Source organism: Phyllobates terribilis, unplaced genomic scaffold, assembly GCF_046119375.1.
Source record: "Phyllobates terribilis strain yellow unplaced genomic scaffold, ASM4611937v1 Scaffold_11__3_contigs__length_659146591, whole genome shotgun sequence".
NCBI lineage: Eukaryota > Metazoa > Chordata > Amphibia > Anura > Dendrobatidae > Phyllobates > Phyllobates terribilis.
In genome coordinates, this window is record NW_027362771.1 from 207,942,607 (window position 1) to 207,968,991 (window position 26,385).

Consider the following 26,385-nt stretch of genomic DNA (forward strand, 5'->3'; position numbering starts at 1 on the left):
TTTTCCTTGCAACGATCTAAGCATTACACTAATATACAAGCTTAATAAAATGAATGCAAATGGTCATGAATACATATAAGTAATACTGTAGTATATTCATGTATATACAGTACAGACCAAAAGTTTGGACACACCTTCTCATTTAAAGATTTTTCTGTATTTTCATGACTTTGAAAATTGTACATTCACACTGAAGGCATCAAAACTATGAATTAACACATGTGGAATTATATACTTAACAAAAAAGTGTGAAACAACTGAAAATATGTCTTATATTCTAGGTTCTTCAAAGTAGCCACCTTTTGCTTTGATGACTGCTTTGTACACTCTTGGCATTCTCTTGATGAGCTTCAAGAGGTAGTCACCGGAAATGGTTTTCACTTCACAGGTGTGCCCTGTCAGGTTTAATAAGTGGGATTTCTTGCCTTATAAATGGGGTTGGGACCATCAGTTGTGTTGTGCAGAAGTCTGGTGGATACACAGCTGATAGTCCTACTGAATAGACTGTTAGAATTTGTATTATGGCAAGAAAAAAGCAGCTAAGTAAAGAAAAACGAATGGCCATCATTACTTTAAGAAATGAAGGTCAGTCTGTCCGAAAAATTGGGCAAACTTTGAAAGTGTCCCCAAGTGCAGTTGCAAAAACCATCAAGCGCTACAAAGAAACTGGCTCACATGAGGACCGCCCCAGGAAAGGAAGACCAAGAGTCACCTTTGCTTCTGAGGATAAGTTTATCCGAGTCACCAGCCTCAGAAATCGCAGGTTAACAGCAGCTCAGATTAGAGACCAGGTCAATGCCACACAGAGTTCTAGCAGCAGACACATCTCTACAACAACTGTTAAGAGGAGACTTTGTGCAGCAGGCCTTCATGGTAAAATAGCTGCTAGGAAACCACTGCTAAGGACAGGCAACAAGCAGAAGAGACTTGTTTGGGCTAAAAAACACAAGGAATGGACGTTAGACCAGTGGAAATCTGTGCTTTGGTCTGATGAGTCCAAATTTGAGATCTTTGGTTCCAACCACCGTGTCTTTGCGCGATGCAGAAAAGGTGAACGGATGGACTCTACATGCCTGGTTCCCACCGTGAAGCATGGAGGAGGAGGTGTGATGGTGTGGGGGTCCTTTGCTTGTGACACTGTTGGGGATTTATTCAAAATTGAAGGCATACTGAACCAGCATGGCTACCACAGCATCTTGCAGCGGCATGCTATTCCGTCCGGTTTGCGTTTAGTTGGACCATCATTTATTTTTCAACAGGACAATGACCCCAAACACACCTCCAGGCTATGTAAGGGCTATTTGACCAAGAGGGGGAGTGATGGGGTGCTACGCCAGATGACCTGGCCTCCACAGTCACCAGACCTGAACCCATTCGAGATGGTTTGGGGTGAGCTGGACTGCAGAGTGAAGGCAAAAGGGCCATTAAGTGCTAAGCATCTCTGGGAACTCCTTCAAGATTGTTGGAAGACCATTTCCGGTGACTACCTCTTGAAGCTCATCAAGAGAATGCCAAGAGTGTGCAAGGCAGTCATCAAAGCAAAAGGTGGCTACTTTGAAGAACCTAGAATATAAGACATATTTTCAGTTGTTTCACACTTTTTTGTTAAGTATATAAATCCACTTGTGTTAATTCATAGTTTTGATGCCTTCAGTGTGAATGTACAATTTTAAAAGTCATGAAAATACAGAAAAATCTTTAAATGAGAAGGCGTGTCCAAACTTTTGGTCTGTACTGTATATATATATATATATATTCAGTATATACACTCAATATTATCCCACATTTAAAAAAAATACTATATTATTTTTATCAGTGCTATTATTACTACTACAAATAATATTAATAAACTAACTGTATGTCCACAATTCTTCTAGTTTCTCATCACATTAAACTACATAGAAACCATGTCACAAAAGGCCGTCTGTTCTTACATGTAAACAGTGGACTATTGAACATAGCTAGTGCCAGTCCGTACTAGCATTACTATGCCGAGTCCTTCAACCAAAGTGTTTTTCCTTCATTCATTCGTTTTAGCTGATTTGACTGAGTTGGTATAGTCTTGTGCAGCACATTATTAACCTAAAATAAGCACAAACATCCAGGGTTATGATATATACAATGAAATATTATACAGAATGAAAGAAATTTTGATCTTGTTTCTTATTATTTAGACTTCAAGTTTGTTTGGGCAGAGCTTTCTTTTTAACAGTGTTTCCCATGCATCCAAAAATTGTTATTTAGGGATAGTTTCCATTATGTCTATCCAATCACAAAAATCAAAATGAATCTATAGTTTAAGTGTCAGCACTCTTAAAGGAGCTGTCCACTACTCGAGACAAACACTTCTCAATGGCTATATACTCCCTCCTAAAATAACAGCCTGTACTCGCCTCTGGTGCGGGTTCTGTTCCAACAACATCAGCGCCGAGTCTCCCGGGACTCACGCGACATTATTATATCACGTGAGGCCTGCAGACAATCAGCTGCTGCTTTACTCTCACTTCCTTTAGTCTAAACTGACATTCAGAATAAGTGACAGCTGCTGTTGCTCTATGACTTCCTCCTATTGTCAGTTATGTCCAATGGAAGTTAGATTGAAACGGATGCTGGTTGGCTGCAGGGCTCAAGTGGCATAACATCACGTCAGCTGGCGGTGGTCCGATGCCACTGGAATGGCCCCGACACCGAAGGTGAGTTCAGGCTATCATTATTTTACAAGGGGGAATATAGCAGTTGAGAAGGGTTGAATAGTAGAAAGGGATATACGGATAATTCTGCCACACTGCTGGCCAAGAAGATATCCATTGGAGATATTAGTGTTGAACCAAGAGCAGTTTTTTAATCTAGGCGTTTCAGAGTTGAACAAACTCCTTCATCAGGTAAAAAACACAAATGAGCTTTTTTCCTGATGAAGGAGTTTGTTCAACTCTGAGCAGTCTCCCGAAACACATAGATTAATAAAACTGCTCTTAGTTAAACACCATCTCTAATGGATATCTTCTTGGCCAGCAGCACAGCAGAATTATCTGTATATTCCTTTATACTATGGGGTGATGCCCTGTGGTGTGCTTTTTGTCACTTTTTAGCTATACTATAATTGAGAAGGGTTGTCAGAGTAATCATATTTCTGTTTTTATCCGATTGAATATGGTGGCTTATAAATAGTTCTACAGAAGCAATGAGATTTTCCTTATTTTCTATATCTGTCTAGGAGATGTTCTGTTGAGTTCATTTCTCAGAAGTATAATTTTCATACCTGTGTAATACTAAAAAAAGTAAAATATCACAGACTTTGGCATATAAGGAGTGGTCCATTACCTATAAAGCGTTTTACAAATACCTACAGTATGATTAAGCCCTAACAACTTTTGTAATTAGCTTTATTATTAAATTCCTTAGGCTGTGTGCCCACTATGCGTTTTTTAAGCATTTCCGCAGCGGCAATTCCGCCGTAGAAATGCTTAAAAAACGCTTGGTAGAAGGTCTGCAATGTTCCCCAATGATAATCCGCATGTGCTGTGCACATGCTGCGGAAGTTTCGGCTGTGGATTATTATTGCGGAAAAATCTGCCGCACTACCAATTATTTTGCGTAATCGCAGGGTTTTCGCCGCCATTGACTTGCATTGAATCGCATAATATCCGCATGACTACATGTGCACATGCGGATATTAAGCGATTCAATGTGCTGATGGTACCCGGGTCTGGAGAAGAGGAGACTCTCCTCCAGACCCAAGTACCATAATACCTGTAAAAAAAAGAATTAAAAAAAAAAAAATACATTATACTCACCTTGTGATGGCCCCTGGTCTCCTGTATGATGCATCCTGGCTCCCCGGCAGCTCGCGATGGTCTAAAAGGACTTGCCATGACGTCATTTAGTCATGTGACGGGTCACGCGACCGCTGACGTCGGCGGTCGTGTGATCTGTCACATGACTAAATGATGTCATGGAAGGTCCTTTTACACAACCGCGAGACACCAGGGAGACCGGACGCATCGGATAAGGAGACCGGGGGCCATCGGAAGGTGAGTATAATGTTTTTTGTTTTTTTTACCATTTTTACCTTTTTTTTTTATAACTAACTTGGTCACACTATATAAAATCCATGCCGGTTGCATGGATTTATATAGTGTGACCAAGTTGTCAAGCACTCTCTAAAATCACTTGGAAAGCGCTTGATAACCCGCATGCGAAATCACATGTGAAGAACGCTTCACTTACGCTTGTCCCTGGCAGGAGAAACGCATGTAAAATCCGCAGACGTTTTTTCTGCCAGGGAGATGCAGAAAACGCTCAGGAAAAATCCGAGCATTTCTGCATCGTGGGCACTTAGCCTGAGAGAAGCCTCAAACAGGATGCCATAGGAGGCTGGGGCTGCACTCACGGCAGCATCTATCACCTCTCCTGAAACTGGAAGTCATCAGGAGGCGATGATGCTTCCACTTACCAAAGCTACTGTCACTGCTGTACCTGATGACATCTTAGTTCCGTAGAGGTGATTGAGGAATGACCACATCTTCAGTTGCTGCCATCACAGTCACTACTTCTAACACCACAGTCTTTTTCCTTGAAGCAAATCTTCAATAGGGGGCGTCAATAGAAGCAGTGAGTGACTCCACCAACGCACCAAAGCTTCTATCACCACCCTCAAATTAATCATCATCAAATGGTGGCACTGGTGTCATTCACACAGCTGATGTCTCCAACCCCTGATGACTATTCATTTCAGGGAAAGAGTCTGCAGTATTAGAAGTAGTGGCTGTGACAGAGACAGCAGCAACAGAAGATGGGGTCACTTCTCTGAATCAGGATGTCATCAGGCCTTGGCTGTGACTTTAGCTTTGGTAAGTGAGCACACTGCCACCCCCTATAGCTGTCTTGTTTCAAGAGGGGTGATAAATACTGCAGAAAAATGAGTGCAGCAACAGCCGCCTGTGATGTCACATTTTAACTCCTCTCAAGCAAAACGTCACAGGAAATGAAGTAAAAAAAACATATAGGAAATAGAAGGATATGGAGAAGTGTAGGGAATTTAAAAATAAAGCTAATAAAAAAAATGAAAGGGTATTATAGGTATCAGACCACCCCTTAAGCATAGGAGTCCCTAAGCATTTGTCTGCTAACAAGCCTGTTACCTTTTTCAAAGCCAACTAGCAAAATTGTGAATATAGCTCTCGTCAAAGATAAGAGTTAGGTTTCGGTAAAAGTTCAACTTTATGTGATGTTTGATGGAAAACCTGAAAGTGCATCTTGTCAAAGATATACCATTAACAGTAATGTTATACTGGAGTAACGGCTAAGACTTAGAAATGTTATCAGTAAAAGTTCATTTGGTGGGCTGACTGATGGCACACCTGCAAGAACGAAGGGGCTACTGTGTTCGGTAGTGTTGTTGCCTCTTTGGCTTTAACCAAACACAGATCCCCTTTCATACATATCTCTGTTAATTATTGCTGATCTTGAATGGAACTGAGATGTAAATGAACTGCAATGTCAGACCCAATTCTTGGATAAAGATAGGACTTTCTCTTCTAAAAGCCAAAGAAGCCACGACATTTCACAGAGTACAGCACAATGCCCCCTTCATTCATGTGATCACTATGGATTTAAGAGGTTGAATGCGGATCTATCATGTTTGGTACAGACCCCTTTAAAAAGTAACTCCAGGGTCCCGCGGTATTGAAACTCCTTTGCTTTGGTATATGCTAATTGTCTTCCACTGGTGGTTGATTTTACATTGTAATTATTCTGTTCTTGGTAGAATGATGAGCCTGTATGGTGGGCTTTGCTCATAGACTGGATCCAAAAATTAGTTAAATGTTGGGAGAAGCGCACATCATCGTGAGACACTGATGGTAAAGTAGATAGATGCTGGTCAGATGTCAATAGCATGCTCGTAAAATTCTGTTTATGTACATATTTATACTGTTTATAATGTTGGGGTTGTCCATAAAGGGGTTGGAGCCTTTTTTTAATTAAATGGATGCATTTGTGGCAAAACGTTATTTTTGAAATTGGGCTTTATTTAACATTTTGCATAGTTTGCCATCTGCAGCCTCTGTGCAGCATTATCTATAGCCTCTATGCTGCACATCTATTGCTGGCTGCAAAATTTGTCTACAGAGAATTGGTCAGTTAGTGTTATGATGGTTTTCTGGAGAGATTGTAGCTTTTTGTTATCTGCCTTTTTCTGAGCTCCTCTCAGCTGATTTATGACCACAGACTACATCAAAGTTGAATGTGCAGGGAAACAAAAACCTGTAAATGCCAAAAGATACAACATTTTGAAATTAATTTGCAAAATGTATTTTTAACCCCAAATACATGTGTTTTAAAGGGACTGACCGGTCTTCTGCTAAAAGTCTGCAGTCACTCTATGTGACTGCAGACTTCTAAATACTTACAGCGCACGCACCGCACACTGTCAGGGTTCTCTGATGCTGCTGGCGAGAGCAAGTTATCATGTATGCGATTTGCAGACTTCCGACCACATTCCAACTATACAGGGTGGGCCATTTATATGGATACAACTAAATTAGATGGGAATGGTTGGTGATATCAACTTCCTGATTGTGGCACATTAGTATATGGGAGGGGGAAAACTTTTCCAGAGGGGTGGTGACCATGGTGGCCATTTTGAAGTCGGCTATTTTGGATCCAACTTTATTTTTTTCAATGGGAAGAAGGTCATGTGACAAATCAAACTTATTGAGAATTTCATAAGAAAAACAATGGTGTTCTTGGTTTTAACGTAACTTTATTCTTTCATGAGTTTTTTACAAGTTTATGACCATTTATAAAATGTGTTCAAAGTGCTGCCCCTTGTGTTGGATTGTCAATACAACCCTCTTCTCCCACTCTTGACACACTGATGGCAACACCGCAGAAGAAATGCTAGCACAGGCTTCCAGTATCCGTTGTTTCAGATGCTGCAAATCTCGTATCTTCACAGAATAGACAATTGCCTTCAGATGACCCCAAAGATAAAAGTCTAAGGGGGTCAGATCGGGAGACCTTGGTGGCCATTCAGCTGGCCCACGACGACCAATCCACTTTCCAGGAAACTGTTCATGTAGGAATGCTCGGACCTGACACCCATAATGTGGTGGTGCACCATCTTGTTGGAAAAACTCAGGGAACGTGCCATCTTCAGTGCATAAAGAGGGCAACGCATTATCATGTAGCAATTTCAGATATCCAGTGGCATTGAGGTTTCCATTGATGAAGAATGGCCCCACTATCTTTGTACCCCATATACCACACCATACCATCAAGATACGAGATGTGCAGCATCTGAAACAACGGATACTGGAAGCCTGTCCTAGCATTTCTTCTGCAGTGTTGCTATCAGTGTGTCAAGAGTGGGAGAAGAGGGTGGCATTGACAATCCAACACAATGGGCAGCACTTTGAACACATTTTATAAGTGGTCATAAACTTGTAAAAAACTCATGAAAGAATAAATTTACGTTAATAATTAATTAATGTGTCACAAGATCCTCTTCCCATTGAAAAAAATACTTCAAAATGGCCACCATGGTCACCACCCATCTGGAAAAGTTTTCCCCCTCCCATATACTAACGTGCCACAAACAGGAAGTTGATATCACCAACCATTCCCATTTAATTTATGTGTATCCATATAAATGGCCCACCCTGTAGAACGAGACAGAGCACTTCTAGTCGGCATGTGACCACAGGTTAGCAAATCGCACACTTGTGGTCACATGACCCCCTGCTCTTGCCAGAGACACAGAAGAATCCTGGTGCACACACTTGAAGGAATCAGAAACCGCTGTCATATAAAGTGACTGCAGACTTTTTGCAGACCACTGGACTACCTCTTTAAGTAAAAAAAATTGTCCCCAAAAATGAACAACCCCTTTAATATAACAGCAAAATAGTTTACTAAATTTTGGCCAGTTGGCATTGGCTGTAATTGTTCATACTGTATATTGAGTCAAAGACAAGCGTGTTTTGTTAACAGCTACTTGAGCAATACCAGAGCTGTGAATATCCTAATGACTTTCCTAGAGACGTGTGCAATTTTAGTACTTTAGACTCTCTCACTTTGGTATCTTTTGTATTCAGAAAATGTACCAAACGTCGGATCACATCTCCTACCGAGCACTTTGTTGCTGTTTCCTTTTTTGAAGAAAAACACTGAAGGTTAAAATTGCCTTAGAGGTTGGATGCAATTTACTTCCCAGCATGGATTTATTCTATTGCGCAAATACCTTTTGTTAAGTGCTAGAAATTTGTGATGTCATATTTGAAAGGTGATTTTTTTTTTTAAGTATACCATAATTATTTTCAGGTTTCTTAATCTCTTTGAAGAATATTCTGGAAAAATAGAAGATTCTTTCTCATAATTAAAAAAGAAATCAGTGGTAGCAGGTTTGTCTTAGATCCTAGCGAGCAAACTAGGTTGTTGTCATTCCGAACAGTCTTTGAACATCAGAATATCAGGGGCCTAGAAAAATAGCCATCTTATAAAGCCTTCCCTGCAGGCAAGCTTGTGAACAGTCTGATCCTCGCATAGACGTGAATAGAAAATTTAAAACATGCCAACAGTTCCAATTAGAGTTGGTGTCAGTTGGTGTGACCAAATCAGCAATCAGTGGCCCCTGGGCAGGAGCCCTGAGAACTGCCATTAACCTGATGTCATTGAACCTCTTCTTCTGATTAGCCGACCATGTCACATGTGCGTCATGCTGCTATGATCATGTCACACCAGGCAGCTAATCAAAAGAGGAACCGGGATACTGTCTGATAAGAGGTGGCTCTTTTAGGGCTCCCATCCAGCATCCAGAGATTACTAACGTGGCTGCTAGAACAGGTCCTGCGAAAAAAATGTCATTCTCTCGAGTACAAATTCTTTTGTTGACTAATTTCATAATTTATTTTAATAGCTTAGTTTTTTTTTGTTAAAAGTGTTTAAAGCACCGTTCCAGTGTTTTTTTTACATTTCGGCGCCAGAGTGATATCACTAACCCATATTCCCTGCCCCTAGTAATATACTTATAAGCCTGCTCCCAGCACCGCTCTGGTCTCTATCCGCCATCTTGTGTCCGCAGCTTCTGACTGAATAGATGTCAGAGTTAAAGGGGTATTCCCATCTCCAAGATCCTATTCCAATATAAAGTAGGTGTAATTCGCTATGTCACTTACCTCATATGCAGGGCATTGCAGTAGCTTAGGTAGCCATGGTTACGACCACTAACAACTAACTGTCACTATATGAGTGGTCGTAACCATGGATACCTAAGCTACAGCAATGCCCTGCACATTGGGAAAGTGACATATCTAATCAAAAAAAACTATACTAAATTTCCAGTTGGAGGTATTTGCTAATATTATTATTATGACACCTCCTACATATTAGGATAGGATCTTGGAGATGGAAATACGCCTTTAAAAGTGACAAGTTCTCAATGTAAGTCTATGAGAACTTTGTTTCGTGCTCTAATAGACTTATATTGAGAAATGAGCTCTGTTACGTCCAGCAAACACTGGAGCCATCCGGCTGGTAAATATATAATCCTAGGGGCAGTGAACTTACCGTAGCGATCCAAAAAAAAATGCCAGAGTAGTGCTTTAAAACCAACTACTTCTCTTAAAGAAGTTGTCTGGTACTTTTTTTAAATTGCCCAATGTATTCAGCATGTGGGCATAAGTATATTTGTAAATACCTTGTGTTGCTGATAATGCCTGTGAGCGTTGCTATGGGTGGCCGCTCACAGGCATCACGTGACCCCGCGCTGACGTCACGACAAGTGAGGCGTGACTCAGTGCTGTGGTCCCCGTGGTGGCTGCTGGGTTATGGGTGGGGTTATTCCCCGCGTCACACCCAGCATCCACCACACGCTTTCCCAATGAATAGGGAGGGCGTGCGGTGGATGCCAGGTGTGACGCAGAGGAATAACCCTGCCCACAACCCAGCAGCCACCGGTGGAACGCGGAAGAGAGACTCTCGGCTGCAGCCTGGACTTGTCGTGACGTCAGCGGATGTCAGAGCCGGCTGCAGCCGGGGGTCACGTGATGCCTGTGAGCGGCCAGCGATAGCGCCACTCACAGGCATTATCTGCAACACAAGATATTTACAGAGATACTTATGCCCACATGCTGAAGACATTGGGCAACTTAAAAAAGTACCGGACAACCCCTTTAATACACTGCTCTAAAAAAAAAAGGGAACACTGAAATAACACATCCTAGATCTGAATGAATGAAATATTCTCTTTGAATACTTTGTTCTCTACAAAGTTGAATGTGCTGACAACAAAATCACACTAAAATCATCAATGGAAATCAAATTTATTAACCAATGGAGGCCTGGATTTGGAGTCACCCCCAAAATTAAAGAGGAAAAACACACTACAGGCTGATCCAACTTTGATGTAATGTCCTTAAAACAAGTCAAAATGAGGCTCAGTATTGTGTGTGGCCTCCACGTGCCTGTATGACCTCCCTACAATGCCTGGGCATGCTCCTGATGAGGTTTCGGATAGTCTCCTGTGGGATCTCCTCCCAGACTTGGACTAAAGCATCCGCCAACTCCTGGACAGTCTGTGGTGCAACGTGACGTTGGTGGATGGAGCGAGACATGATGTCCCAGATGTGCTCAATCGGATTCAGGTCTGGGGAACGGGCGGGCCAGTCCATAGCTTCAATGCCTTTATCTTGCAGGAACTGCTGGCACACTCCAGCCACATGAGGTCTGGCATTGTCCTGTATTAGGAGGAACCCAGGGCCAATGCACCAGCATATGCTTTCACAAGGGGTCTGAGGATCTCATCTTGGTACCAAATGGCAGTCAGGCTACCTCTGGCGAGCACATGGAGGGCTGTGTGGCTCTCCAAAGAAATGCCACCCCACACCATTACTGACCCACTGCCAAACTGGTCATGCTGAAGTATGTTGCAGGTAGCAGATCGCTCTCCACGGCGTCTCCAGACTCTGTTACGTCTGTCATATGTGCTCAGTGTTAACCTGCTTTCATCTGTGAAGAGCACAGGGTGCCAGTGGCGACTTTGCCAATCCTGGTGTTCTGTGGCAAATGCCAAGCGTCCTGCACGGTGTTGGGCTGTGAGCACAACCCCCATCTGTGGACGTCGGGCCCTCATACCACCCTCATGGAGTCGGTTTCTAACCGTTTGTGCAGGCACATGCACATTTGTGGCCTGCTGGAGGTCATTTTGCAGGGCTCTGGCAGTGCTCCTCCTGTTCCTCCTTGCATAAAGGCGGAGGTAGAGGTCCTGCTGCTGGGTTGTTGCACTCCTACAGCCCACTCCACGTCTCCTGGTGTACTGGCCTGTCTCCTGGTAGCGCCTCCAGCCTCTGGACACTACACTGACAGACACAGCAAACCGTCTTGCCACAGCTCGCATTGATGTGCCATCCTGGATGAGCTGCACTAACTGAGCAACTTCTGTGGGTTGTATAGTCCGTCTCATGCTAACACGAGTGTGAAAGCACAAGCAACATTCAAAAGTGACCAAAACATCAGCCAGAAGGAATGGTACTGAGATGTGGTCTGTCGTCCCACCTGCAGAACCACTCTTTTATTGAGGGTGTCTTGATAATTGCCAATCATTTCCATCTATTGTCTATTCCATTTGCACAACAGCATGTGAAATTGATTGTCAATCAGTGTTGCTTCCTAAGTGGACAGTTTGATTTCACAGAAGTTTTATTTATATATTTATTATTTATTTTATATTCTGTTGTTTAAGTGTTCCCTTTAATTTTTTGAGCAGTGTATAACCAGTGAGTAAAATTTTGAAGTACTAACTGAATAAAACTTGTGACCCACCTACTGGTAACTGCAAACAGTTATAATTTAAATTTTTAAAGCGTTTGCCACGAACACAACTTTTTTTGGAAGGTTTGACTCCGGAAATCTAGCTACACATTATCACATCATGTTAGTATTACATGACATCCATTCAAATGTTGAGCAATATTGCAATATATGCATTAGTAATGAAAACAGGCACATCAAGGTTATCTTGAAACAGTTATACTCAGGACTTGCCATGGCAGTGTAGCGGTTACAGTCTCTTAATGGGGGCACAAGTTTAAAGTGGGTCTCCAGGTTTCCTATATTGATAACCTACCTTTTGGGCAGGTCATCAGTATCACATCAGCTAGGGTCCAGCACATGGCATTGCTGCCTCTGGTGGCCGCCCAGTGTAAACAATGAACTGACCTGGAATAGCACATGTCCATTCACTGTGTACTGACCATTCCCAGGTACTGCTGCGTAGCTCCTATTCACATCAATAAGAGGTGAGCTACAGTACTCAGGAACAGTCACAACTTGGTGAATGGAGCTTTGCTGTTAGGCTTTGTTCACTGTTTACATCCAGCTGTAGTAGGTGTTGATAACAGTTGATCATTGGGTGTGTCAGGTGACAGACCCCTACCGGTCTTATATTGATAGCCCATCCTAGCCTGGAGAACCCCTTTAATTGTTGTTACACCACAGTATGCAAGCACAGTTCTTGATTATTACATGTCAAAATTGATTCACTGAGCTTGGTGGTTACAAAATAACTGGAACAGTCTCTAGGTTTGTTGGTTACACTACAGGACACCTTACTTGAAGCACAGAGTTTGGCTGTCACACTACAATGAGGAAAAGAGCTTGGAGTTGCAGGGTAAGGTCAAGTTCACATGTTCAGCATTTGATCAGTATTTTACATCAGTATTTTTGAGCCAAAACCAGGAGTGGAACAGTCAGAGGAAAAGTATAATAGAAACACGTCACCACTAATGATGAGCAAGTATGTTCTGTTAACCCTTTCAGCGAGCATGCTCGGGTGCTCACCGAGTATCTTCAGCGTGCTTGGGTGTTAGGTTTTAGTCAGGCACATGATTTGCGACTGTTTGACAGCTTTAATACATGTGAGGAATGTCTAAGAAACAGGCATTCCTCACATGTATTAACCCCTTTACAACCCAAGGTGGTTTGCACGTTAATGACCAGGCCAATTTTTATAATTCTGACCACTGTCACTTTATGAGGTAATTACTCTGGAACGCTTCAACGGATCCCCCTGATTCTGAGATTGTTTTTTCGGGACATATTGTACTTCATGATTGTGGTAAAATTTCTTCAATATCACTTGCGTTTTTTTGTTAAAAAAAACGGAAATTTGGCGAAAATTTTGAAAATTTTTATGCCCTTAAATCAGAGAGATGTGTCACACAAAATAGTTAATGAATAACATTTCCCACATGTCTACTTTACATCAGCACAATTTTGGAACCAAAATTTGTTTTTAATAGGGAGCTATAAGGGTTAAAAGTTGACCAGCGATTTCTCATTTTTCCAACAAAATTTACAAAACCATTTTTTTTAGGGACCACATCACATTTGAAGTCACTTTGAGGGATCTATATGACATAAAATACCCAAAAGTGACACCATTCTAAAAACTGTACCCCTCAAGGTGCTCAAAACCACGTTCAAGAACTTTATTAACCCTTCAGGTGCTTCACACCAATTAATTGAACGTGAAAGGAAAAAATGAACATTTAACTTTTTTTCACTAACATTTTATTTTAGACCCCATTTTTTTTATTTTCACAATTTCTACTGAGTACACCGATACCTCATATGTGGGGGTAAACCATTGTTTGGGCGCACGGCAGGGCTCGGAAGGGAAGGAGTATGTAAAACTCGCTGGAATTGCCAGCGGACCCCATGTCGTGTTTGGAGAGCCCCTGATGTGCCTAAACAGTGGAAACCCCCCACAAGTGACCCCATTTTGGAAACTAGATTTATTTAGATGTGTGGTGAGCACGTTGAACCCCCAAGTGTTTTGCAAAAGTTTATGACGTAGAGCCCAAATCATTTTTTTCCACAAAAACGATCTGTTAGGTGCAATTTTTTTATTTTCACAAGGGCACTAGGAGAATTGGACACCAAAAGTTGTTCTCCAATTTCTCCTGAGTATGCTGATACCTCATATGTGGGGGAAAGCCATTGTTTGGGCGCACGGCAGGGCTCGGAAGGGAAGGAGTATGTAAAACTCACTGGAATTGACAGCGGACCCTATGTCGCATTTGGAGAGCCACTGATGTGCCTAAACAGTGGAAACCCCCCACAAGTGACCCCATTTTGGAAACTAGATTTATTTAGATGTGTGGTGAGCACGTTGAACCCCCAAGTGTTTTGCAAAAGTTTATGACGTAGAGCCCAAATCATTTTTTTCCACAAAAACGATCTGTTAGCTGCAATTTTTTTATTTTCACAAGGGCACTAGGAGAATTGGACACCAAAAGTTGTTCTCCAATTTCTCCTGAGTACGCTGATACCTCATATGTGGGGGAAAGCCATTGTTTGGGCGCACGGCAGGGCTCGGAAGGGATGGAGCCCCATTTGACGTTTTCAATGCAAAACTCGCTGGAATTGACAGGTTTATGACGTAGAACCGTAAAAAAAAAACAAACATTTTTTTTCCACCAAAACGATCTTTTAGTCGCAATATTTTTATTTTCACGAGAGTACTAGGAGAAATTGGACCCCAAAAGTTGTTGTGCAATTTCTCCTGAGTACGCAGATACCCCATGTGTTGGAGAAAACTACTGTTTGGGCGCATGTCAGGGCTCGGAAGGGAAGGAGTGACGCTTTTGAATGCAGACTTTGATGGAATGGTCTGTGGGCGTCATGTCACGTTCTTAGAGCCCCTGATGTGCCTAAACAGTGGAAATGCCCAATAAGTGCCCCCTTTTTGGAAACTAGACCCCCAATGAATTTATCTAGATGTGTGGTGAGCCCATTGAACCCCCAGGTGCGTCACAGAAAATTATAATGTTGACTTGTGAAAATAAAAAATAAACATTTTTTCCACAAAAATGCAAAAAAAATATTTTCACAAGGGTACCAGGAGAAATTGCACCCCATAAGTTGTTGTGCAATTTCTCCTGAGTACGCTGATGCCCCATGTGTTGGAGAAAACTACTGTTTGGGCGCATGTGAGGGCTCGGAAGGGAAGGAGTGACGTTTTTGAATGAAGACTTTGATGGAATGGTCTGTGGGCGTCATGTCACGTTCTCAGAGCCCCTGATATGCCTAAACAGTGGAAATGCCCAACAAGTGCCCCTTTTTTGGAAGTGGTAATTGATCTTTGAATTTTATAATGTAGTGTCATACGTCAGTTGTGTAGGACAACCTGACGAACACTACACAACTGACATATGACAACCTGACGAACACTACGTCAGCTGTGTAGTGTTCTTCAAGTTGTCATACGTCAGAAATTTATTTAATAGTCCATGGAAGTATGATACCTTTTGAAGCAGTCTTTCATGCACAGGCCAGGTTTGTCAGGGCAGGTGTCACATTGATAAATGGTGTCCTTGCGTATTCCCCTTTTATAACACACTCGGCACCTCTTTTGTGATTTTCCTTTTTTTCCGCTGTGAGGGATCTCCCCTGGGAAATGCTGGCCTGGTACAATTCGAGGTCCTTCTGTTCCGGAAGTACTGGGGCCTGCTCCGTCACCGCTGCCAAATATCAGGGCCTTGATAACTGTCTCCTGGAAGTGAAGATACGACGTAGAAGTCTGGCCTGCACATTGTGACAGAAGGAAAGTGTTGTGCATTGCCATCTGTACAATGTGCACGGCCAGCTTCTTATACCATACCTTGGCCTTTCTCAAAGCACTGTACGGCTGGAGGACTTGATCAGAGAGATCAACTCCCTCCATGTACTGGTTGTACCCCACTACACAGTCTGGTTTGGCGACCTGTGTAGTGGAACCTCATACAGTGCTGAGGGTGCTGCCATCACCATGTATGGTGGTCAAGAAAAGGACATCCCCTTTGTCCTTGTACTTGACCATCAGCAGGTGGTCGCTACATTGGGCTCTGCTCTCACCCCTTCTGAGCAGCTGCCCAATTAGCGTCTTTGGGAGGCCTTTCTGATTTTTGCGGACTGTACCGCAGGCTGCGGTACTTCGCGCAGAGAGGGACTTGAAGAGCGGGATACTTGTATAAAAGTTATCCACGTACAGGTGATAACCTTTATCCAGCAGTGGGTGCACCAAGTCCCACACAATTTTCCCACTCACTCCCAGAACAGGGGGTCATTGAAGGGGTTCAATCCGGGAGTCCTTCCGTTCCTAAACTCTAAACTTGTGAGTGTACCCTGACGTACTCTAACAAAATTTATACAGCTTGATCTTGTACCTTGCCCTCTTACTGCGCAGGTACTGCCGGAATCCAAGCCACCCCTTAAAAGAGATTAAGGACTCATCCACGTAGATGTCCCTTTGGGGCACGTACACTTCAGCAAACTTGTTATTGAAGTGTTCGATGGCCGGCCGAACTTTGAAAAGACGATCAAAGTTCGGGTCATCGCGTGCAGGACACCTTGCATTATCTTGGTAATGCAAGAACTTGTGGATGGCCTGAAAGCTTCTCCGGATCATGACCATTCGGAACACTGGAGTGTTATACAAAACGTCAACACTCCAGTATTGCCGAAGCTCTGGCTTCTTCAGGATCCCCATAAGAAGGACCAGGCCCCAAAACTTCTTAATTTCTACTGCGTCTACAGGAGACCAGTTAGAAAATGATGAAGAGGGGTTTTGTTCCAAAAATTGATGAGCGTATAAATTAGTTTGGCCCACCATTTGGTTTACAAAATCCTCAGAGAAAAAGACTTTGAAAAAGTCTAGTTCTGTGAGGCCGGTGGTGTCAAACTTGATTTCTGATTCCGCCACGAAATCAGGAATCAGTGGCTCATAATTTTCGGGGGGCGGGGTCCATATGGGATCAGTAGTGGGAAGCGCTGGATCATCTCTCCTGCGACGACTGTGGGGCGGTCCAGCAGCACCTGAGGAGGAAGAGGAGGAAGAAGAGGAGGAGGAGGAAGACGATGAGGAGTCAGAATAACTAAGAAATGTGGGATCCTCGTCCTCGCTGTCAGTGTCGGAGGCAAGAAAAGCGTATGCCTCCTCTGCTGAATAGCGAGTTTGGGATGAGCGGGACATTTTTTGTTATGTATGTGGTGCGTGTGTGTCAATACTTTATTTAGAGTGTATGTGTGTCAGTATTTTATTTAGAGTGTGGAAAAAGGAAATACTGTATGTGGTGCAAACAGTGAGCACGAGTGTGGATTGGTGAACTATGTCACCGATCAACACTCGGCGGCTGCTGGATGTGCGCACGGATGTGTGGGGAGTGGGAAGAGGGGAATTGGGGTGGATGAGGGGAGATCAGACATGACTTACCAAAGTCTTCTCTGTTCTTCTTTCAGCAGCAGGACCGGCGCTGGTGACCGGGAGCCCAGCGCTGGTGACCGGAAGCCCTGAGCAGGAGCCCGGCGCTGGTGACTGGAAGACTGGAAGCCCGGAGCAGGAGCCCGGAGCAGGAGACCGGGAGGCCGGAGCAGGAGACTGGGAGCCTGGAGCAGGAGCCCAGGAGCCCAGAGCAGGAGCCCAGGAGCCCGAAGCAGGAGACCGGTACTGGAGCTGGAGATCAGAACCAAGAGAATTAACAGGGACACTGGGGTGAGGGAGATTGGGGTGGGAAGGGGAGTAAAAAGACAGGGGAGTGGGGAGAGGGGATTGGAGTGGATGAGGGGAGATCAGAGATGGACTTACCAAAGGGTCAGCAGGACTGGAACAGAAGACCCGGACCAGGAGACCGGGAGCCCGGAGCAGGAGACCAGGAGCCCGGAGCAGGAGACCAGGAGCCCGGAGCAGGAGACCGGTACTGGAGCTGGAGACCAGAACCGAGAGAATTAACAGGGACACTGGAGTGAAGGGGGATTGGGGTGGGAAGGGGGTAAAAAGACGGGGGATTGGGGAGGGGGGTATTTGGGTGGATAAGGGGAGATCAGAGATGGACTTACCAAGACATCAGCAGGATCAGCAGCAGGACCGGAACAGGAGACGGAGCCTGGAGCAGGAGACCGGCGCTGGTGACCGGGAGCCTGGAGCAGGAGACCAGGACCCCGGGGCGAGAGCCCGGCGCTGGTGGGAGACCGGGAGCCCGGAGCGAGAGCCCGGCGCTGGTGACCGGGAGCCCGGAGCAGGAGCCCGGCGCTGGTGACCGGGAGCGGAACTGGAGACCAGGACCGGAGCTGGAGACCGCTACAGGACGCAGAAAAAAAAATACTGGTAAGGGGGGGTAAAAAGAGGGGGGAGGGGGGATTGGGGTGGATGAGGGGAGAACAGACTTACCAAAATCTTCTCTGCAGGATCAGCAGCAGGATCAGCAGCAGGATCAGCAGCAGGAACCACAGCAGGTCAGGAGCAGGATACCCAGGATGCTGGAGCAGAAGATCCAGGAGCAGCAGCAGCAGCACCAGCGACTGGAGCAGGTAAGTAGATGGTCTTGTGGTGTCACAGAATATTCTGTGGCACTACAAGGCCCAGCGACAGACAGATCAGATGTGACCGCTCTGTAGAAATCCTCACCAATTGTGAGGGTCTGCAGGGCGGTCACAAGGGGGTGATAGGGTGGTGACAGGTGGAGGATGACATCTCCCTGTGACCGCCCGGTCACCTGTGTTCAGGTACTCTGATTGGAGCGATCGATGTCATCATCGATCGCTCCAATCACAGCAGTCTGGGGGCTTGGATCACATTACAGGGGGTCATGGGGCGGTGACAGGCAGGTCACAAGCCGGTCACCGCCCCATGACCGCCCTGTCACCGAGCAGTCGCGCTACGATCGGTGCAATCGATGTGATTGGCGATCGCACCGATCTTAGCGCTTTGGGTCCAGGGCTGGGGTGTCCTAGCAACAGCCTAGGATCGGTGCTCTTAGGAGCACCGATCCTAGGCTGAAGATCACTGTTTCCGGCAATCACATTGCCGGAAACAGTGAGAAATGCTGTGATTGGCTGTTCAGATTCACCCCCCTGGATGACGGCGCCATCTACCCAGAGGTAACATGGCACCGGAAATTTAATGCGATCACCGCGACTTCGATCGCGGTGCCGCATTAAAGATATGACATACTAATACGGGTCAGGCTCTTAAAGCCCAGGGCCAGACGCGTATTAATACGTAATGGGCTTTAAAGGGGTTAAAGCTGTCAAACAGTCACAAATCATGCGCACAGAGTGACTCAAACATAACACCCGAGCACGCTGAAGATGCTCGGCGAGCACCCGAGCATGCTCGTAAATCTCGAGTAACAAGCATGCTTGTTCATCACTAGTCACCACTTCAGCATTTATCACTCACTCCTGATTTTGGCTTACAAATACTGAGGTAAAAAACTCACCAAATACTGAACGTGGAAACGTGGCCTAACAGGTTCAGTCTCTTTCACACACACATACCAGGTGGTTTTCGTCACCAAACACATCCCAGTAGCACTGAGTTCATGGCGGCCATCACTCCACATCTTGCAGCATTACAGACTAGGATCAGTTCCTGCTAGCTCTTACAACAATGATCTGCAATGAGTGCTAAGAAAGAAAGGACGCTTTATAAGTGTTCTAGTGCAAGCCATAGTCTTCTTCTCTTTCTCTGGCCATGGCAGGGCTAATCCATGTCTGTGACAGCTCCTACCAATGTCTCAAGCCACAGCACCACTCAGTGACTACATGACAGCTTTCCAGGCTAAGGCCTCTGCAGCACTTCACACATAGGCCACAGTATCTGTTGTCGGTATCTGTTTCAGGCCAAGTTATCTTGCAACTGGTGGTAAAGGCAGTCTGGCCCCATCAACTGTTGCAAGTCACTTTAGAGTCATTTTATGGTATTCCTCAATTCTTCAAGTTGCCAACTGGTTGTCATCAGGAAGTGGTCCATAACTACACGCTATTTGCCAGGGGGTCTTGTTCTGTTCTTTCTTAGCAAACTCAATCTTCAGCAGTTCCAAAAATGCCACCTGCCGTCTACAATACAGACTAACCGATATGCATGCCACACTGCTGGCTGTACCCAATCACACACCGACCCATCCACCATCCACTGTATTTCACTACAAGGTGTTGACGTGTCTGTGTTTTATATTCCAGATGGTGACCTAAACCAGCATGCTTAAACACTGCACATGTACGTAAAAGCTCGGGGTACTACACATCTGCCTCCTATTCAATTCAATGAAATTGCCAAGAGACAATAACATGTCGAAGAGCCCTGTTTACCTCCATTCTCATGTTTCGTTTTTTGGGGGTTACAGCAACTGGACCCCTACCAATGATACAATATTGGCATATGACAGCAGAATCAAAACTAAAGAAAACCTCTTAGGCTATGTCCACATCATGTATGGTCTTACGTTCAGTGGCTTTGTTGGGGCTTACATTCGGACCCCTGCAAAACGAGATTCAGGCGCATCCACTCATGGGGCCATTGACTGTAATGATGCACACGGAGTCAGTGTGCTCCGTCGTAAATCATTTTCAGCCGTATATGCCTATTGACGGCGGACAACAAGAACGTCTTGCTTCAACTAGGTGTATACGCCTGAAAATTATGCACGACAGAACACAATATGACTCCATCTGCATCATTAAAATCAATGGCCCCGTCAGCACATACACTTGAATCCTGTTTTGTTGGGGTCCAGATGTAAGCCTCGATGGAAAAGCTGAACGTAGGGCCAGACGTGATGTGAACCCTGCCTTATACGTCTCATGAATATCTTGGTTCTATATCACAGTGAAACATGAAGGTTAAATCTTACAACATACCTAACTATATAAACCACAATACTGCGGTACTGGACACTAATCTGTCGGTAGTTTTGTCAGCCAGTCTTGTGCATTTATTTTACTTTTTTTTTCTCAAAGGATGTAAATGAAAATTTCTTATATTTCTGTCTTAGACGTTTTCTCTCAACTCTGGACATTTACGAGCCGTATAATTCTTACTACATCTTTGACTTCCATTGAAGTGTTGTGTACATGTGTTTTGTATGCATTTTAAACTTTTCAATAACATTATAACCTAAAACACTGTATTCAAGAGGCCGGCAATATTAGTATACAAATTATTTTATTAATTGATCATGATGAGGACAGTAGAAATAAAAACATGAAACACAAAGGACATGATTAAAAATTGATAATAAAAAGAGGGAGAGAGGGATGTGACATGATTGAAAATTGCATCACGGGATAATTAATTATTATTAAAGTGCATTGCGTATATAAATAAATCCATCAGAATTAATAAATAATATAAATAAAGTATAAATGTCTGATAAGAATAGGATAATGAACTAAAATTAAATGTCTAGTGTCCAAAGAATAAGTTCATTAGATCCAGTATGATGATCAATATTTATTGCATAATGCCAAAGGTAGAAATCCCATGAGGTATAAAAGAGGTCGTTTTTCAAAGTTAAAACATGATGCTAAAATTAATTATGGAAGTTTATAGTCTTCAAATTACACTTGATCCCAAGGTATGTATTTTAGGTTTGGTATGGGACGAGATAGGGTCTGACCCAATCCAATTGGCCATAACCAAAATATTATACCAGATTAGAAAATCCATGGCCAAACACTGGTTAGCAGACAAGCCCCCTGTGATAGAAGAAATAATCCAATGTCTGAACAGTAAATTCTGATGGAAAAAAGTCCATAATAAAGAAGCTTGGTAAATAATGAGGCATCTGGATCAGATGTTCTAGGGTGGTCTCAGAGGGGCTGGCGAGGGATGTGGTCTTTAATTTACTATTTCTCTAATAAAAATAAGTTGGAATTTTGTTTGGTTGCACACCAGTAAGGGAGGGGGAAGTAGCTGGTTTGGGGACCGAGATGGCATGGGGTAGGTAGGAAAATGGGGGAAAATGTAAATGATTTGTTGTAATGCATTTGTATGAGATATGCAATGATAAGCTGTATGTATAATGTTGATTATGACAAATAGTTAATTAAACGGTTCTTAATTAAAAAAAAAAAAAAATTATACTGACCAGAATAGGCAGGCCATAACCCCTTTACACCACTCCAACGCGCGTTTCGCTATCACTTCATCAGGTTTTTCTTTCTATAATTTTATTTCTGTTCAGACACTGTTATTTAAAATGTACTGAGAGTATTTGTAATCCTAATATGACTTTAGTTTCTAATTGAATAATGGCTAGTAGTGTACCATGATGAGAAGGTGTTCAGGGAATCATCTGGGTCCTGATTTTCTAGGCTTGGTGTTTGCCAAGCAATATGAAGATTGCTGCCCTACAGGCCTTCAGATAGGTGAGGCTAGAATGATGAGAGATTAACCAGCATATCCCTGGTAAATATAAACTCATCTTTTTATTGACTAGGCTGTTGTTGCCAAAAAAACATTCTCCTGACTTCCATTGTCAGAGCAATCAATATTCCATTACTGGATGTTCCAGTTACTCTAGGAAGTGCAGGAAGATTTTAATGCATTGAATTATGCATGCGGCTCCCATTCACCATCTCTGAGCTGACAGAGGACGGCTGTGAGATTATTCTGCAAGTCACTGCAGTGAAATACAGTATGTTTGTGCACAATATAGCTATGGCTTGGCTGAAAGGCTAGAAGAAGATAAACCTGGGCTGAGACCATAGGATGCCAGCTGTATGGGGAGTTCTGCAGCGTTCACAGAATGTTGCAGTGTAAATTTACATGCGGGTTATTGAAGGAAGGACAGAGGATGTTCTGTGCATGACTTTCCTTGCTGAGAAGATCGCATTGTGACATTTCCCTATTTCTGCTGCAGACGGTTACTATGTGGAGCATTTTGATGGGACAGACCTCCGTTTTTCATCTTTATTCACAATAGCCAACTGGTGCCGGTGTCCAGGTAAGATGCATCTATTGTTTTCTGAGGTTTTAATGGAGGGTAGCTGGAAACAGCCGTATTTCAGTCCAGAAGTACAGAGTCAGGATTATTTGATATTCAGACGCCCATTCTGCAGCAAGTTCACTGCAGTATTCCATAAATTGTGCTATGCATGACTACAGCTGGCTTAATGACGGGGGGCTTGATTTTTTATTATATTCAGCCTACATCCTTTCTAATTCTTTTTTTAGGATTTTCATCTGAGCTATCCATTTTCATACAGCTACTATGTGCTATGCTCCATAGAAAGATTTCTTTACTCTGTTTTTAATGTCATGATTGTAGCAACGTGAAACCTCCACATTTCCCTATAATTGAATGTTCTATTGCAATAATGGTTTACAGACAGTGTAGCAATGTCAATCTTTGGAACATTAAAATAAAAGTTGTCTGGAGCAGTTCCAAAATTCTTATATGTTTTATTTCTTTTACTCACTTATATAGAGCCATTAATTCCACAGCGCTTTACAGACATCATCATCACTGTCCCCACTGAGGCTCACAGTCTACTTTCCCTATCAGTATGTCTTTGGAATGTGGGAGGAAACCAGAGAACCTGGAGGGAACGCACACAAACACGGGGAGAACATACAAACTCCTTGCAGATGTTGTCCTTGGTGGGATATGAACCTAGGACCCCAGCGCTGCAAGGCTGCAGTGCTAACCACTGAGCCACCATACTGCCCTCACAAGTTGTTGGAGTTTCAGGGGTTATGGATGGGCCAATGCTGCCCATCTAAGGGAACTTCAGAACTCAATACTATGGGTAAATTCTCTGGATATTTTTTATAGGAATGTTGCAGTTACTTGCACTTCTATATTTTCTTATAAAACGGACAATGGGGAAGACAGGGGATAAACCGTGAGCCGGTTGAAAAAATGTGAATATAGCGCTTTGGTAAAATACTCAGCTTCACATTAAACATAGGTTCAATAAATGTCTGACAGCCATTTATCCCGACCACCCCATAGACATGCACGCCTGGTTCGGCTATGTATACATGTTTTTTTTCTTAATCAGGAGAAGGCAAAAAGCCGCTGCCGGACACCTCTAGTGACAGACTATCTACCTTAAAGGAGATGTCTTCTACTTGGGCAGCCCTCCTTAACTATGTAAGCTTACTTGTACTTGCAGTTTTTGTATACAGACTTGAAAGCAAACTTTTGGTCAAAAAACCATTAAAGGGAACCTGTTAGGTTGAAAATGGTATCTGCTAGCAGGATATTATTGGTTACGAGGAGATGATCAGATAAATATACATTTTCATGGCAAAAGTTTCAGCAAAACCTTGTATTTTCTTCTTTGAAATCCCTGTTTGTTTGTATATGAGTCCAGTGAATGGTCCCTGTATGACTGTGCATACAGAGAAGACTGTCAATCACTAGTAGCTCCGCCCACTGGACTCATACATACAATCACAAGGGATTTTAATTAATAAAATACGAATTATTCTCAATCTTTTCATATAATCTGCTTATTTATACCATGCTGTCCACAGATCGGACTGCATGTACAAAGTTACAGGTTCCCTTTAGCTGCACGGTCAGACTGGCCTATCAGAGACTGACACTATAATAGTCCTAGAGGTCCAGCAGATAAGAAAACCCCATTGACTTTGGAGGCATTAACCAGCCACTAGGGTCTATTTGTAGTGTGTAATGGTAACAGTTAGTGTTGTAAGTAATCGTCAGTTTATATAAATATGAATGGATTATAAGCTACGGTTTTACATTACATTGTCTCTCTCTATAAGCTACAGTTTAATATACAAGTATAAGATAATGAAATGTGTGCTTTTAGTATGGCTGACGATTCTGCTCCTAATGCAGTGTTTTCAGGATATAACCTATAGGTCACATAATTGGCTGGATTCTGACCTACAGTATTCTCTTGAATCAGCAGAAAGAGGTAACACTGTATACACTTTATTATGGCTTATGCAGGACCAGAGATGACAGTGCATGACTCAGTGATTTAATGAAGAGGATTCCTGTGTTATGCACTGACCCTTCAGGTCCAAAATACAGGTTTACATGCAGTGTTTCATTTACTTCTCTTGGAATCAGATGGGATAAACCTTTTCTGGGGTTTGTCCTGATGAAGAAGTTTGAAACTTTGAACTGCGTTGACTATTAAACAGGGCTGTGGAGTTGGAGTCGTCTAGTCGGAGTCTTTGTCCGTTTTGGTGGAGTCGGTATTAAATAGGCCGAGTTCGACTCCTAAAATATATAATAAATTGATACAGTAGTACAATGCAGTATGTGCTGTAAATGATTTCATAAGAATGTGGGAAAGTTATGAAATGTCCTATAAATGTCTGTTCTGTTCCTGATCTAAGGATCTCGGCTTTTAGTTGAGATGAATCTGTGCTGCACTTTATGTACATGCTCAGTAGTGAGGCAGAGCTGTGGAGTTGGAGGTTTGGCTTACTAACTCCACAGCCCTGCTATCAAACCGCATATTTGGCTCCGTCTCCTCCTCCTCATCTTTCGGTTGGCAGTGCAGGTTTAATCCATTTGATTCCAGTTTCTTCACATTCTCCAATACCGTGGGTCTGCAGCAGCCAAAGTTTTTTGCAGTGGTTGTGAGCACACAACCTGACTGGGTGAGCATGATTGTCCACATTTCCCCACTTTAGCCAGTAATACAACAAGAAAAAGAAGTATGTACAGACAGGGATCACCAATATATATATATATATGTGTGTATATATATATATATATATATATATATATATATATATATATACAGTGCCTACAAGTAGTATTCAACCCCCTGTAGATTTAGCTGGTTGACACATGCGGAATTAACTTGGCATTGTGACATTTGTACTGTAGATCAGCCTGGAAGTGGGAAATGCACTGCAGCAGATTTATTTATTTTTTATTTATTTATTTATTTTTTTAAAACGTTAAAAGTTAATTCAGAGTTTCATTTATTATTCAACCCCTCAAACCACAAGAATTCTGTTTGGTCCCCCTAAAGTATTAAGAAGTAGTTCAGGCACCAAGAATAATGAGCTTCACATGTGTGGATTAAAGATCTCTTTTGCCAGCCTTTTCTGACTATTTAAGACCCTCCCCAAACTTGTGAACAGCACTCAGACATGGTCAACATGGGAAAGACTAAGGAGCATTCCAAGGCCATCAGAGACAAGATCGTGGAGGGTCACAAGGCTGGCAAGGGGTACAAAACCCTTTCCAAGGAGTTGGGCCTACCTGTCTCCACTGTTGGGAGCATCATCCGTAAGTGGAAGGCTTATGGAACTACTGTTAGCCTTCCACGGCCAGGACAGCCTTTGAAAGTGTCCTCCCGTGCCGAGGCCAGGCTTGTCCGAAGAGTCAAGGCTAACCCAAGGACAACAAGGAAGGAGCTCCGGGAAGATCTCATGGCAGTGGGGACATTGGTTTCAGTCAATACCATAAGTAACGTACTCCACCACAATGGTCTCCGTTCCAGACGTGCCTGTATGGTACCTTTACTTTCAAAGCGTCATGTCAAGGCTCGTCTACAGTTTGCTCATGATCACTTGGAGGACTCTGAGACAGACTGGTTCAAGGTTCTATGGTCTGATGAGACCAA

General features: G+C 43.3%; 1 protein-coding gene and 1 long non-coding RNA gene across 4 annotated transcripts in view; both read left to right on the forward strand.

The window, feature by feature from the left end:
* CNTN1 (contactin 1) overlaps nt 1-26,385 on the forward strand; it is a 256,807-nt gene that overhangs the window by 47,130 nt on the left and 183,292 nt on the right. For 2 of the 3 annotated variants that reach the window (XM_073652006.1, XM_073652004.1), the window contains exon 2: nt 22,680-22,763. The exons of the other annotated variant lie outside the window; for it this stretch is intronic. The gene's annotated coding sequence lies outside the window, so the exon portion shown is untranslated. The remainder of the gene's footprint in view (nt 1-22,679; nt 22,764-26,385) is intronic. 3 annotated transcript variants of the gene reach the window in all.
* On the forward strand, nt 17,852-20,035 carry LOC141165066 (uncharacterized). The gene is made up of 3 exons (XR_012251044.1): nt 17,852-18,142; nt 18,223-18,345; nt 19,999-20,035. It is a non-coding gene; the product is annotated as an uncharacterized lncRNA (long non-coding RNA).